Here is a 14,472-nt window from a genome sequence, read left to right on the forward strand (position 1 = left end):
TAATCAATGATGCATTAGAACTTAATATCAATTCATTGTCCGAACGTGTAATCAGTACCCGTCCCATGTCAATTCATTGTTCGAACGTATAATCAATACCCATCCCAGATCAATTCATTGTCTGAACATATAATCAGTCTTATCCCATATCAATTCATGTGCTAAAAACTGCATACATATCTCATGATATCAAGGCTGAGCAATCGGGGCACAACAAGGAGTTGAGAGTTTCATTTGTACCGGCGCCATTTTGGGTGAGGTCAGGAAGGTCCAAGTATAGTCAAAATGTCTCCACCAACTCGTGGTTGGACCGGGACCTCTTTCGGCAGTCCAAAAGTTTTCGTTGAAGGGTAGCAGGGGGGACTGGCGACATGAACCATCAGTCAAAGTGGGGTGGGAGGCAACAATCTCTCCTACCGGGTCATACTGGTGTCCCACCGGAACTGATCAAGTTGGTAGTCTTGCAGGATTTTGGTCATTTCAAGACTGAGGCCGGCGCCGGCATGAGCGCGCCGACGTCCCGCGGCTACGTCATGGTCGTTCCGTGGGTGATCATGGCAGTCATTCCCCATCGGGGGTGTCTGCGGGGGTCGGGGGCCCCCGTGGCACTTATAGAATCTTCAAAGTTGAGGAGAACGTTTCTGGACGCAGGACTCATTTTCTAGCTGAACTCAGAAGCGCCGTTGCACCGCAACAGTGGACGAGACCCCCGCTGGGTGAGCGGAGCATCATTGCCTCGCAATAGTGGACGAGACCTTTTGTTGGGTGAGTGGAGCGTTGGGGGTGCAGCTGAGGGGCCCCCACCTGGGGGGGTGGGAGAGGCTCGTTCGCGCCGCCTCTCCCTCCCAGCGCACCCCACGCCGACACCTGGCGTTGATATCCGTGATGTCCGGACCAGGCGATAAGATGGGGGGGGGCGGAGGCAGAGGCAAGACATCCCCCCCATGGCCTGCAGGGCGCCGCTTCAGGACCGAACGGGGAGCTCATACCAAGCCGGGGCCAGACCAGGAGATACGAGGGGAGGGGGGGGGTCGGTGGCATGTGCAAGACATCCCCCCCATTGTCGCAGCCATTATTGAAGAAAGAAGAGGATGGGACAAGGGATCCCGTCGGCCTCGGCTCCTCTCCTGGCCCACCTTACGCGATGACCTCCCCGGCCGACGGCTGCCAGCAGGACCCGCCCTACACATGCCGAAGGCCTCGTCTTCCGGATGGGCGTAGCCGCGAACCTGTTGCACTTCGGGAGTTTCCGGAATGGGGGTAGGTATCTGCTGATTTGTATCTATTTCATGCTACCGTTATTGGGTGTGGCGGGCGGTGGGACAGACATGCTTGGAGCAGTGGGGGGGTGGCGGAGCCTAGCTACCTCGTGGCTGCCGTAACGTCAAGCTTGGCTTCTCTCACCACTTTCATGTTTCTTATTTCTAGCGAAGTCAAAAACTCATCAGTGGCCTACTGATTTTGTTCGATTTCTTTCCCTTCCTTTTCAAGTGTGTTTCATGCTAAAGTTTCTGTTTAACAGGATACAGTGATTACTTCGTATTTTACATATGTCTTCTTTATTAGGGGTACCCTCCGGTTGAGCCAGATGATGTACCTCTAATAAATGGTCCGGGTGGAACTAGTTTATCAATCAGTGGGGAGTAGATGGGCATGACAGATTACAACGGGGGACAAAGGTCCGCATTACCCACCCTTCACTACTTGCAAAGACTAGACAGAATATTTCTATTCCACGTTATTTGCAAACAGAGAATACCTCAAAAGAACTATTCCTTGAACAATAAATGTCCAGCCAATCAATCAATCAGTGGGGAGAAAAACAGGCATGACGGATTACAACGGGGGACAAAAGTCCGCATTACCTATCCTTCACTATCTGCAAAGGGAGACAGAATATTCCTATTCTTCTCTGTTTGTAGACAGGGAATATCTCAAAGAGCAATAATCGATAACAAATTTGTAGGATTATAACACTTTAATAACTTATAAATATATACATCGCAACAAAAACAGTAAACACCTTAAAACATTTTTTATTAAAACAGAAGCAACAATGACAACTAACAGTAGTGATATCCTGGGCGGGTGATGAAACTGGGATTGTTAATGGAAAAACATCTACAGAGAAAGCTATTGGTGAATTATACTTCTCCGGAAATTTAAAACTCACATATGTTTCATTTGTGTAATCGTTTCATAAACATGTACATTAAAAAACTAAATACGCTCCACTGCTTTAGAAAATCTTTACAGCTTGTTAGATCACCCTTTAAAGTTACAACTACGAAAACCTACTTACTTAAGCTGTTGAATTCGGCTTCAAATGTAAAGCATAAGTTCTAGCTAGCATATCATATGTCTAAAAGGTTTAACATAATTGATATGCAAATTTAAATACTACCCTTTCTTAATGGTGACACCTTATCTATCCTATATCCCACAATTTCCATGAGCAAAGCAAAAGAAATTCTGAGGCCCTGAAGAAATAAGGCTTACTGTGGGGTTCAACTCAATCTGGTGTTTGGGAGATTCCATGTTTTAGGGTGATATTCTGTGACAGGGTGCAGGCGCCAGTAGAATTTTAGCCTAGTTCATCACATTGGAGAATGAGGGTCTGGGTAAATATCTAATCTGGTGAAGAACCATCCCTTCTTTAAACCCCATGGTGACCAACTATAGTTTATTCTCTATTTCGTTCCCTTGCCATAACAAAATAAAAGTCTTGGGTTATTTATGGAAGGGAATACTTTTTGTTTCTTCCAATTTTTTAAAAAAAAGAGGAGGGGGGGGGCAGCGTTGAAAGCACATCAGCGCGCATAAATATGAAAATGTTTTTACCTACCACGTACTTGACATTTTACAGCTTTTCATATTTGCTATTAAAAAACCATTGAAATTCACTGAAAAAACCATAGGTTATAGACCATATATAGTTAGGAATTAGCATTTACAAAACCTTAATTTAATCGCACAAAACCATTGAAATTCGCATATATAGTTAGTTGCGCTAACTATATATCGCGCACCCGCAATCCACTGCTGATGATGTCACATATTACATCATTCATGACAAGGTCAGTGACATCACTATCACACTTCACACTTCACAGCAGACCTTTCACATGGTGCTTTTTCCATGTGAAAGGACACATTACTGGAGTTGCGTCACTTTTGTGACGCACTCCAGCAATGCGTTACTTTTGTGTTTACAGATACGTCAGAAATACTGACATATCTGTAACTCCTTGCAAATTGATTAGTCATATATTAAATATGACATATCTGGAATGTCATAAGGAGTGCGTCCAGAAAAGTGACGCATCGCTGTTTTCACGTAGCGATGCGTCACTTTTCAGAAATGAGGCCTCCAGTTTATTCACTGTGTCATAACTTTCTTTTCTAACACTCACCTTCTTTCATTCCTCCTACTTCACTTCCTTTCACCTCTCATACCTTTCTGTTCTTTCTTACTCATTCTCCTTTCAATTATCAATGCACTATATTTCACTTACTCTTCATTTTTTTAAGAATATAGCTCTTTGATGAGAATTGGAGGTAGTTCTGAAAAGAACTTTTGGTTTTCTTCTTTTAACTGAACAGGAACAAAAACAGGGAATGGAAACTGCTCAACAGGAGCAAAAAGAAAACAAAAAAATTTGGGGTGGGAAGGGCAGCGATGGTTCTCCAATGCTCGAACCATGAGCTGGACACTTTGCTCCCCATAGGTGAGGAGTTGATTGCAGTATCTGCATCTGACGACCCCATGGTTAAATGCAGGTTGTATGTTTGGCACCTGCTCCTGCGATTGCTCTCTCCCAGAAGAAGTTGCTCCTCCGGTTGATGTAGAGGCCCCATCTCTGGGAACCTCTTGTGCCAGAGCCCTGACACTTTCCCGGGCAAAATTCTGGGGGTGCCTCCTCTCCACATGTCGGATCATGGTAAAGTTCCCAAAAGAGTACTTTTTTTGGGGGTTACCCCGTGACAGGACCTGTTTGCAGATCCTGCACTCCACTTTTGGTGCATTCACCTTCTTCTGGTCTGCTGGAAACTTAAAAAATTTCCAAATGAAATGTTCCTTCACCTTTGGGGTAGGAGGCTCTTCATTGATGAACTCAGGTTCATCCTCACTGCTGGATTCTCTGGCAGCCATGGTAATTCACAAAAGATCCAGGTGCAAAAAACAGGTCTTTCAGTCACAAAAGTGAAAGAAGAAGTGAAGGAAATGGGTGGGGATTTCATTCATTGTAAAAAAAACTGTTAGCAACCAATGAAAAGTGTTATTTTAGGGTCACATGACCCGACGCGTTTACGCTGCGCGCTCCGGAGCACTTCCGGGTGCGTTTACGCAGCGCGATCGTAGGCGCTTCCGGGGCGCAAACGTGGCGCGATCGTAGGCGCTTTTGCGTGCGTTTACGCGGCGCGAACGTAGGCGCATCCGCGGGCACTTACGTTGCGCGCCGAAGTGACGTCATCAAACTTTTACAGAAATGCATAATCATTTTCCTTATTAAAAAAAACTAATTTTATTTGTATGGTACGAAATGTTTTGCATTATTATTAACTTTTCATTCATATTTTTTTCACGAACGACAGTAGCGCTCTGGGTGCGCTTTCAGGTGAGCTCACGGAAAAGCTTACCGGAGAGCTTAGCTGAAAGCTTCCCGGAGCGCGCACCCAGAGCGTAAAAGAAAAAAATTATATAAAAAAAATGAATACTTAAAAAAAACAGCAAATTGTAAAAAAAAAAAAAGGTTAGAAACTCGATATACAAAGGAATTAGCATTTAAAAAACCTATGAAATTCACTGAAAAAACCATAGGTTTCACACCAGTTATAGTTAGGAATTAGCATTTAAAAAACCTATGAAATTCACTGAAAAAACCATAGGTTTAACACCAGTTATAGTTAGCTGGAAATTTTACTGACATAAAACCAATGAAATTCCACGTTATAGTTAGTTGGACTCACTATAACTTGCGCGTGTAATGCACTGCTGATGACATTACATATTACATCACTCATGACATGGTCAGTGACATCACTTATGACATCACTGATGACAGACCTCCTTTAAGTGTAATGTAACCCTTAAAACACATATTGGAAAATAGAAATTAACATTTTCAAAAAAATGGACATACCCATACCAGTTACAACAACCAATTCAGTAATTCCACCATCTATATACACATTCTCTCATTCACCAACAGTTCTATATAGTCACTCATACATATACTCACTCATCATATGTAGTGATACACCTATACATCCTGTTACACACCGACAATCATCCAAAAGTTACTCACACACATACTCACACATGCAAATAAACTATTGAACATCCATTTATTTGCATATAAAACTATACACACTCAACCACCCATACAGTCCTGCACATATGGTGTCTTCTAAACACATACAAAGAGAGAGTTAGTCATTCATGCATCTATGTGATTAGTAATACCCCCATGAAACCATAGAAACACTCATACTGATACTAAAAAAACATCTAAGAACCCAAATACCTACACATGTAGGTACTCATCAACCCATGCAGCCAGTTATTCACAAAGTGAAACACTGATACATATATTTAAATATATAAACATTACTCGCTAATATATGTATTCACTAAGGTACACTTAATAAGCCAGTTATCCAATCATTTCTTTTTGAAAAAAACATTCATTAAGACAATAATTTAAACATTTATTCTTTCCTCGACCTTTACATATACATATATAAAACATATTTATTTTTTAGAAAGACACACATTCACTGGATGGTGTCATAAGTGATGTCACTGACCATGTCATGAGTGATGTAATATGTAATGTCATCAGCAGTGCATTACACGCGCAAGTTATAGTGAGTCCAACTAACTATAACGTGGAATTTCATTGGTTTTATGTCAGTAAAATTTCCAGCTAACTATAACTGGTGTTAAACCTATGGTTTTTTCAGTGAATATATATATATATATATTACCTACTGGCGGTCGCCAGTAGGTAGTTATAGTTAGGATTTTTTTCAATGTTAAATCTCAAAATTCTATTTGGAAAACCTTTGGCGCCGGTTGACGAATCTGCCTGAAAATTACCTCAAAATGGCCTCGTCGAGTTCCGGTCCTTCCCTGAAAGTTTGGAGGGGATGCGTCGAGCGGGGGCTGAGATAAAAGGGGGGTCCCAAAACGCATTTTCCCCATGTTAATTTCCATAGGGCGGTTGACATCCCTTTTAGCCCGAACGGCTGAATGGATTTACATCAAACTTGGCAAAATTGTAGGGACTGGTAGCCCGATGTGCCTTTGCTATGTCTCAAGATATGTGCTCCAGTGGATTTTGAGTAATTTAGGTTCAAAAAAATATATATATCTATAGGCGCGCCCCGGTACGCGCACCGGGGAGCGCACGGGGCGTGCTACGCGACTTGCGCACGGAAAGCTGATTGGCTCACGGGTGTCTGTAAACATTCGAAACAGTCCGGAGTGGCCGCCATCTTGTGTCTCGGTAGGATTGAGACACAAGAGGTGGCATAAAAAAAAGGGGGAAATGACTATAAGGGGGCAGGGTAGACCCCCCCTGACCCTCTAGGTTTGATGTGGGGACTAAAATAGGGTCCTGCGGGGCATTTAAAAAAAAAATTTGATTTGCGCGGGGGGAGCGCCCGGTACGCGCACTGGGAAGCGGACCGGGGAGCGAAGCATGGGGAAAATCCAGGGCCTTATTTATGAAGGCCTTGTGACAGTTTTGCGCCGCCGGTGCGTCACTTTTTGTGATGCACCAGCGGTGTAAAAAATGCGCCTCGTTGCGCTATATTTAAAAAGTGACGTATCTAGGTAGATGGGTCACTTTTTAAAACCCTGCGCCACATTATACCTGCGTGAGGTATAATGTATGCAGAGGGGGCGTTCCCCCGCAAAAAGCCTTGTAAAAGTGACGCAGTGAAATCTATGAGATTTCACTGCGTCACTTTTAGGACGCTGTTGCGTCAAAATCTTGCGCCTGCCTCACAGCAGGCGTAAGACTGATGCAAGCCCTTTCACATGGGGCTTTCCCCATGTGAAAGGACGCATTACTGGAGTTGCGTCACTTTTGTGACACACTCCAGCAATGCGTCACTTTCGCGCTTACAGATACGTCAGAAATACTGACGTATCTGTAACTCCTTGCGACATGATTTGTCATACATTAAATATGACACATCAGGAATGTCGTAAGGAGTGCGCACAGAAAAGTGACGCATCGCTGTTTTCACGCAGCGATGCGTCACTTTTCATAAATGAGGCCCCCAGTTTATTCACTGTGTCACCTCTACGACCCTTTCTTGCGTCAATACGTCCCTTTTGCATACATTACACCTGACGTAGGAATAATGTGGCACAGGGGCTTACAAAGTGACGCAACTACCTAGATGCGTCACTTTGTAAATATGACTGAATAAGGTGCATTTTTTACAGCACTGGTGCTTCACAAAAAAGTGACGCTCTGGTGGAGTTAAAGTGACGCATGGCCTCATAAATGAGTCCTTCAGTCTTCTACTCATGCGTCATATTAAATTTATGACGTATTATGTTGGAAGTTCTTACAGATACGTCAGTATTTTAGACGTATCTTTTAGCGCAAAAGTGATGCATTGCTGGAGTGTGTCTCAAAAATGAAGCAACTCCAGCAATGTATCCTTTCACATGGGGCCAAGCCCCATGTGAAAGGGCCTGCCCGCCTGCTGTGAAACAGGCGTAAGATTTGGACGCAACAGCGTTATAAAAGTGACGCAGTGATATCTCATAGATTTCACTGCGTCACCTCTACGACCCTTTCTTGCGTCAATACGTCCCTTTTGCATACATTACACCTGATGTAGGAATAATGTGGCGCAGGGGCTTACAAAGTGACGCATCTACCTAGATGCGCCACTTTGTAAATATGACTAAATAAGGTGCATTTTTTACTGGACTGATGCGTCACACAAAGTGACGCTCTGGTGGTGTTAAAGTGACGCATGGCTTCATAAATGAGGCCTTCAGTCTTCAACTCCAGCAATGCATCTTTTTTTACCCTTCCACACCCCCGTTCCTTTTCAACATTTTCTTTTAATATCAACATTCCCCATATTCACTCTTCTTCTCCTTACTTTCCTTCCCAACACTCACCTTCTTTCAGTTCCCCTACTTCACTTCCTTTCTCCTCTCATACCTTTCTGTTCTTTCTTACTCATTTTCCTTTCCATTATCAATGCACTCCATTTCACTTACTCTTTTTCATTTTTTTAAGAATATAGCTCTTTGATGAGAATTGGAGGTAGTTCTGAAAAGAACTTTTTGTTTTCCTCTTTTTTCAAAACAGGAAAAAAACAGGGAATGGAAACTGCTCAACAGGAGCAAAAAAAAAACAAAAAAAATTAGGGGTGGGAGCGGCAGTGATGGTTCTCCAATGCTCGAACCATGAGCTGGACACTTTGCTCCCCATAGGTAAGGAGTTGATTGCAGTATCTGCATCTCAGGACACCATTGTTAAAAGCAGGTTGAATATTTGGCACGAGCTCCTGCGATTGCCCCCTCCCAGAAGTAGTTGCTCCTCCCGTGGATGTAGAGGCCCCATCACTGGGAACCTCTTGTGCCAGAGCCCTGACACTTTCCCGGGCAAAATTCTGGGGGTGCCTCCTCTCCACATGCCGGATCATTTTAAAGTTCCCAAAAGCGTATTTTTTTTGGGGGTCACCCCATGACAGGACTTGTTTGCAGATCCTGCACTCCACTTTTGGAGCATTCACCTTTTTCTGGTTAGGTGGTATTTTAAAAAATTTCCAAATAAAATGCTCCTTCACCTTTGGCTGAGGAGGCACTTCATTGATGAATTCAGGCTCTTCATCACTGCTGGATTCTCTGGCAGTCATGGTAAACCAAGAAAGATCCAGGAGCAAAAAACAGGTCTTTCAGTCACAAAAGTGAAAGAAGAAGTGAAGGAAATGGGTGGGGATTTCATTCTTTGTAAAAAAAACTGTTAGCAACCAATGAAAAGTGTTATTTAAAGGTCACATGACTTGACGCGCTAACGCTGCGCGCACCGGAGCGCTTCCGGGTGCGCACACGCGGCGCGAACTTAGGTGATTCTGGGGCGCATACGTGTCGCGAAAGTAGGCGCTTCCGGGGGCGCTTACGCGGCGCGCCAAAGTGACGTCTTGATAGTTTCACGGAAATGCAAAATCATTTTAATTTCCTTATAAAAAAAAACTGCTTTTATTTGTATGGTACGAAATTTTTTGCGTCATTATTAACTTTTCATTCATATTTTTTTCACGAACGAAAGTAGCGCTCTGGGTGCGCTTTCCGGAGAGCTTACCGGAGCACGCACCCAGAGCGCCCCAGGAAAAAATGATAAAAAAAAAAAATTAATACTTACACAACACAGCACATTTTTAAAAAAATAACATAGGTTAGAAACTCGATATAGAAAGGAATTAGCATTTAAAAAACCTATAAATGTTAAAATTTCATCCATATTGACCATTTCGTGATCGTTCGACAGGTCCGGAGTCATCGTTTTTCATCCGAAAATGGATTTTTTTGGCTGTACCAAAAATGTTTCAAAATCTCAATTGGATCGTGCCTCATGTTGAATAACCACTTTTTAAACCCTCACAGTGTCCAAAATTGCCATTTTTAAAGAGTTTTGCTTACTCAAAAGCTTCAATTTTGACCCGTTTCAGGCACAGAAATGACTTTAAACACACTTATTTTAGTTGACAAAGTCATAATTCACATCCAACAGTCATATAGAGTCAAAAGATTAAATGTTAAAATTTCATCCATATTGACCATTTTGGGATCGTTCGACAGGTCCGGAGTCATCGTTTTTCATCCGAAAATTTATTTTTTGGACTGTACCAAAAATTATTCAAAATGTCAATTGGATCGTGCCTCATGTTGAATAACCACTTTTTAAACCCTCACAGTGTCCAAAATTGCCATTTTTAAAGAGTTTTGCTTACTCAAAAGCTTCAATTTTGACCCGTTTCAGGCACAGAAATTACTTTAAACACACTTATTTTAGTTGAAAAAGTCATAATTCACATCCAACAGTCATTTAGAGTGAAAACATTAAATGTTAAAATTTCATCCATATTGACCATTTTGGGAACGTTCGACAGGTCCGGAGTCATCGTTTTTTATCCGAAAATTGATTTTTTGGACTTTACCAAAAATGATTCAAAATGTCAATTGGATCGTGCCTCATGTTGAATAACCACTTTTTAAACCCTCACAGTGACCAAAATTGCCATTTTTACAGAGTTTTGCTTACTCAAAAGCTTCAATTATGACCCATTTCAGGCACAGAAATGACTTTAAAAACACTTATTTTAGTTGACAAAGTCATAATTCACATTCAACAGTCATTTAGAGTCAAAAGATTAAATGTAAAAAATTCATCCATATTGACCATTTTGGGATCGTTTGACAGGTCCGGAGTCATCGTTTTTCATCCGAAAATTGATTTTTTGGACTGTACCAAAAATGATTCAAAATGTCAATTGGATCGTGCCTCATGTTGAATAACCACTTTTTCAACCCTCACAGTGACCAAAATTGCCATTTTTACAGAGTTTTGCTTACTCAAAAGCTTCAATTTTGACCCGTTTCAGGCACAGAAATGACTTTAAAAACACTTATTTTAGTTGAAAAAGTCATAATTAACATCCAACAGTCATTTAGAGTCAAAAGATTAAATGTTAAAATTTCATCCATATTGACCATTTTGGGATCGTTCGACATGTCCGGAGTCATCGTTTTTCATCCGAAAATGGATTTTTTGGACTCTACCAAAAATGATTCAAAATGTCAATTGGATCGTGCCTCATGTTGAATAACCACTTTTTAAACCCTCACAGTGACCAAAATTGCCATTTTTAAAGAGTTTTGCTTACTCAGAGGCTTCAATTTGGACGAGTTTCAGGCACAGAAATGACTTTAAACACACTTATTTCACTTGAAAAAGTCATAATTCACATTCAACAGTCATTTATAGTCAAAAGATTAAATGTTAAAATTTCATCCATATTGACCATTTTGGGATCGTTCGACAGGTCCGAAGTCATGGTTTTTCATCCGAAAATTGATTTTTTGGACTCTGCCAAAAATGATTCAAAATGTCAATTGGATCGTGCCTCATGTTGAATACCCACTTTTTAAACCCTCACAGTTACCAAAATTGCCATTTTTAAATAGTTTTGCTTACTCAAAAGCTTCAATTTTGACCCGTTTCAGGCACAGAAATGACTTTAAACACACTTATTTTAGTTGAAAAAGTCATAATTCACATCCAACAGTCATTTAGATTCAAAAGATTAAATGATAAAATTTCATCATTATAGACCATTTTCCGAACGTTCAACAGGTCCGGAGTCATCGTTTTTCATCCGAAAATAGATTTTTTGAACTGTACCAAAAATGATTCAAAATGTCAATTGGATCGTGCCTCATGTTGAATAACCACGTTTTAAACCCTCACAGTGACCAAAATTGCCATTTTTACAGAGTTTTGCTTACTCAAAAGCTTCAATTTTGACCCGTTTCAGGCACAGAAATGACTTTAAACACACTTATTTTAGTTGAAAAAGTCATAATTCACATCCAACAGTCATTTAGATTCAAAAGATTCTCCACCTCCAAGAGAAGACTGTGACCGCCTGGACCTCGTCCCGAACGGTTGCTCCCCCACGCTCCCTGGCTCCTGCCTGCAATCCTCTTCCCAGCGCCCACAGCTGAAGCGATTCCAATCAGCCCTCGTGTGTGGTATCGTAGCTCTTAGCGCTCTGTGCTTTGCTCATTGTGGTGGCGCTTTAAAAGTTAATGCTTTTGCCCACAGCTGAGGCACCTTCAATCAGCCTTCGTGTTTATTTCATAGTGCTGTGTGCTTTGCTCATCTGGGTAGCGCTTTAAAAGTTAATGCTTTTGCCCACAGCTGAGGCACCTTCAATCAGCCTTCGTGTTTATTTCATAGTGCTGTGTGCTTTGCTCATCTGGGTAGCGCTTTAAAAGTTAATGCTTTTGCCCACAGCTGAGGCACCTTCAATCAGCCTTCGTGTTTATTTCATAGTGCTGTGTGCTTTGCTCATCTGGGTAGCGCTTTAAAAGTTAATGCTTTTGCCCACAGCTGAAGCACCTTCAATCAGCCTTCGTGTTTATTTCATAGTGCTGTGTGCTTTGCTCATCTGGGTAGCGCTTTAAAAGTTAATGCTTTTGCCCACAGCTGAGGCACCTTCAATCAGCCTTCGTGTTTATTTCATAGTGCTGTGTGCTTTGCTCATTTGGATAGCGCTTTAACGTAGCTGCATTTGGTAGCGCTTTTTACATATTCGTAGCAGTATTCAGTCCTTTGCGCTTTCACTGCTTACAGTGCATTCCTTCATAGCTCGCATTGCACTCAAAATGGCCCCCACCCACATGGCCTGTCCCCAGGAACACCCCAAAACATCGAAAAACACAGAAAAATCAGCACAATCCCATGCCATCCAGGCCCTCCATGATGTTTAAATTCAAGACACCCCACAGAAAGACTAGGCCCCTGCACCACTCACTATCCCTGGTGAAAAGGCCACAACAACAGCCCAAAAAAACAAAAATCACAGAAAAATCAGCACAATCCCAAGCCATCCAGGCCCTCCATGATGCTTTTATTAAAGAGACCCCACAGAAAGACTCAGTCCACCCACCACTGAGTACCCCTGGGCAAAAGGCCCCAACAACAGCCAAAAAATCAAAAATTCAAAAATTGTAGTTGCAGCAACTGTAATGCCCCAAACAAACTTACTTGTGAAATTTCTAATCCAAGAGTGATCTAAAGAAAGTCAAAAAGGCCTCAAATCCATATATCCAGCAGCATACACAAAAAGTAATCCTTCCAGCTCCAGATCCAAATGAAAAGTGACCAAGAGATGGACAAAGCACTGGGAGGAGCCTGCTGGACAGGAACAGGAAGTTGGAGACTGTGGGGGAACTTCCTTCCTCCCACCCCCCCCTCCCCAAAATGGACTCCTTGCAAAAAAAGTGCAGTCAAATGTCAACCTGAGGAGTTATTCAGATAAAAATCATCATTTTCAGAAGTTTTATGCTGCTTGCTGGTGGATTTCTTGTGCAGAATTGCTAATTTTGTATTTTCGCAAGTGCAAGATTGTTGCTGCCCGCCGCATCTACGTGTTCGCAATTGAGAACTCACGCGATACGTGATCACAGCGTACTTGCGTTGACAAACTCTCGCTGTGTAAGGTGGCAAGCCGCGATGACGTAATCGCGGTCGCCAAACTCCCGCGGGATCCCGCAGCAAGATCCAAAATGGCGCAGCACTCGCAAAATATCGAGAAAAACAACTCGGCAAACGCTGAATGACGCTAAGTGAATGCCGCACGCCCCAAAATTGTATCACCAAAAAAAAAATCCGCTGCGTGCGAATTTGCGGATTTTGCGGGAAATTCGGGAATCTCGCGGATTGCGAATTTACCGAAAATCCGCAAAATCCGCGAGCGGAACAGATTTTCCGCCCATGCTTACAATTAAGGCATTTTTAATCTTCACCACCTACACTTATTATAGTCACCTTCACATCCACTTAGCCACTCACCACTTCACATCACCTGCTCCGCAGTAAATCTGGCGTTGAAGCACACTGGGGTGGCACTCGGCCACACCCAGTGGGGCCCGATGATGAAGCATGTCACCGACCAGGTCGGTGAGTGAGGGCTTTCTATAAACACCAAGTTGGTGTTTTTATCCTTGTACTATCTGTGCCCTGAATCCTGCCATTTCTAATGAGCTTCGTACACTCTTTTGTTGTTGATATTGTCTACCAGTGGGGAATAAGAGTGTTCACTCTCCCTACCTCTCTTTTTGTTGATACATGTTTAGTTTGTCTACATGGCTAGCCAGGTTTCCACAGTATGTAGTGTCATTGTGTCTGCTACATGCACATTTTGTTTGTCATGTTGAATGTCATTATATGAGGTAGCACGTTTATTCACGAGCAGTGGTTTATCCCATTTACATATCGCTGTCTTAAAGAGCATACAAAAGTTTTTCTCACAGGTGAATAGCGCGACCACAATGGCAGTCATTCATTACTATCCAAGAATGTCCAACTACACGGCGCTTCTAAGCTTACAGCCACCAATCTTGCGTCCTTCCTTAAAAGGATGCCAACTCCAACAATAACACCAACATTCACACAGCTTTCTAAGGACAGTTATCTGCTTCTAAATTACATACACTCCTAGGGAATATGAGCTGGCATACTGCATGTCCTTACTGTTTCAAAAAAAGTAACTTCCGGTGGCAATATCTATTCCCATCCACACAAACTTACTCCCAAACTTCAACTTGGCCTTTAATTCCTAGTCTGAAAACACATTTCAAGAAACAAAATAAACTAATAACACCTTTGTTCAGAAAAGAAGTCTCCCTCACTTCTGCAAAAGAAA

This window comes from Lissotriton vulgaris, chromosome 2_1, assembly GCF_964263255.1.
Source record: "Lissotriton vulgaris chromosome 2_1, aLisVul1.2, whole genome shotgun sequence".
Lineage (NCBI taxonomy): Eukaryota > Metazoa > Chordata > Amphibia > Caudata > Salamandridae > Lissotriton > Lissotriton vulgaris.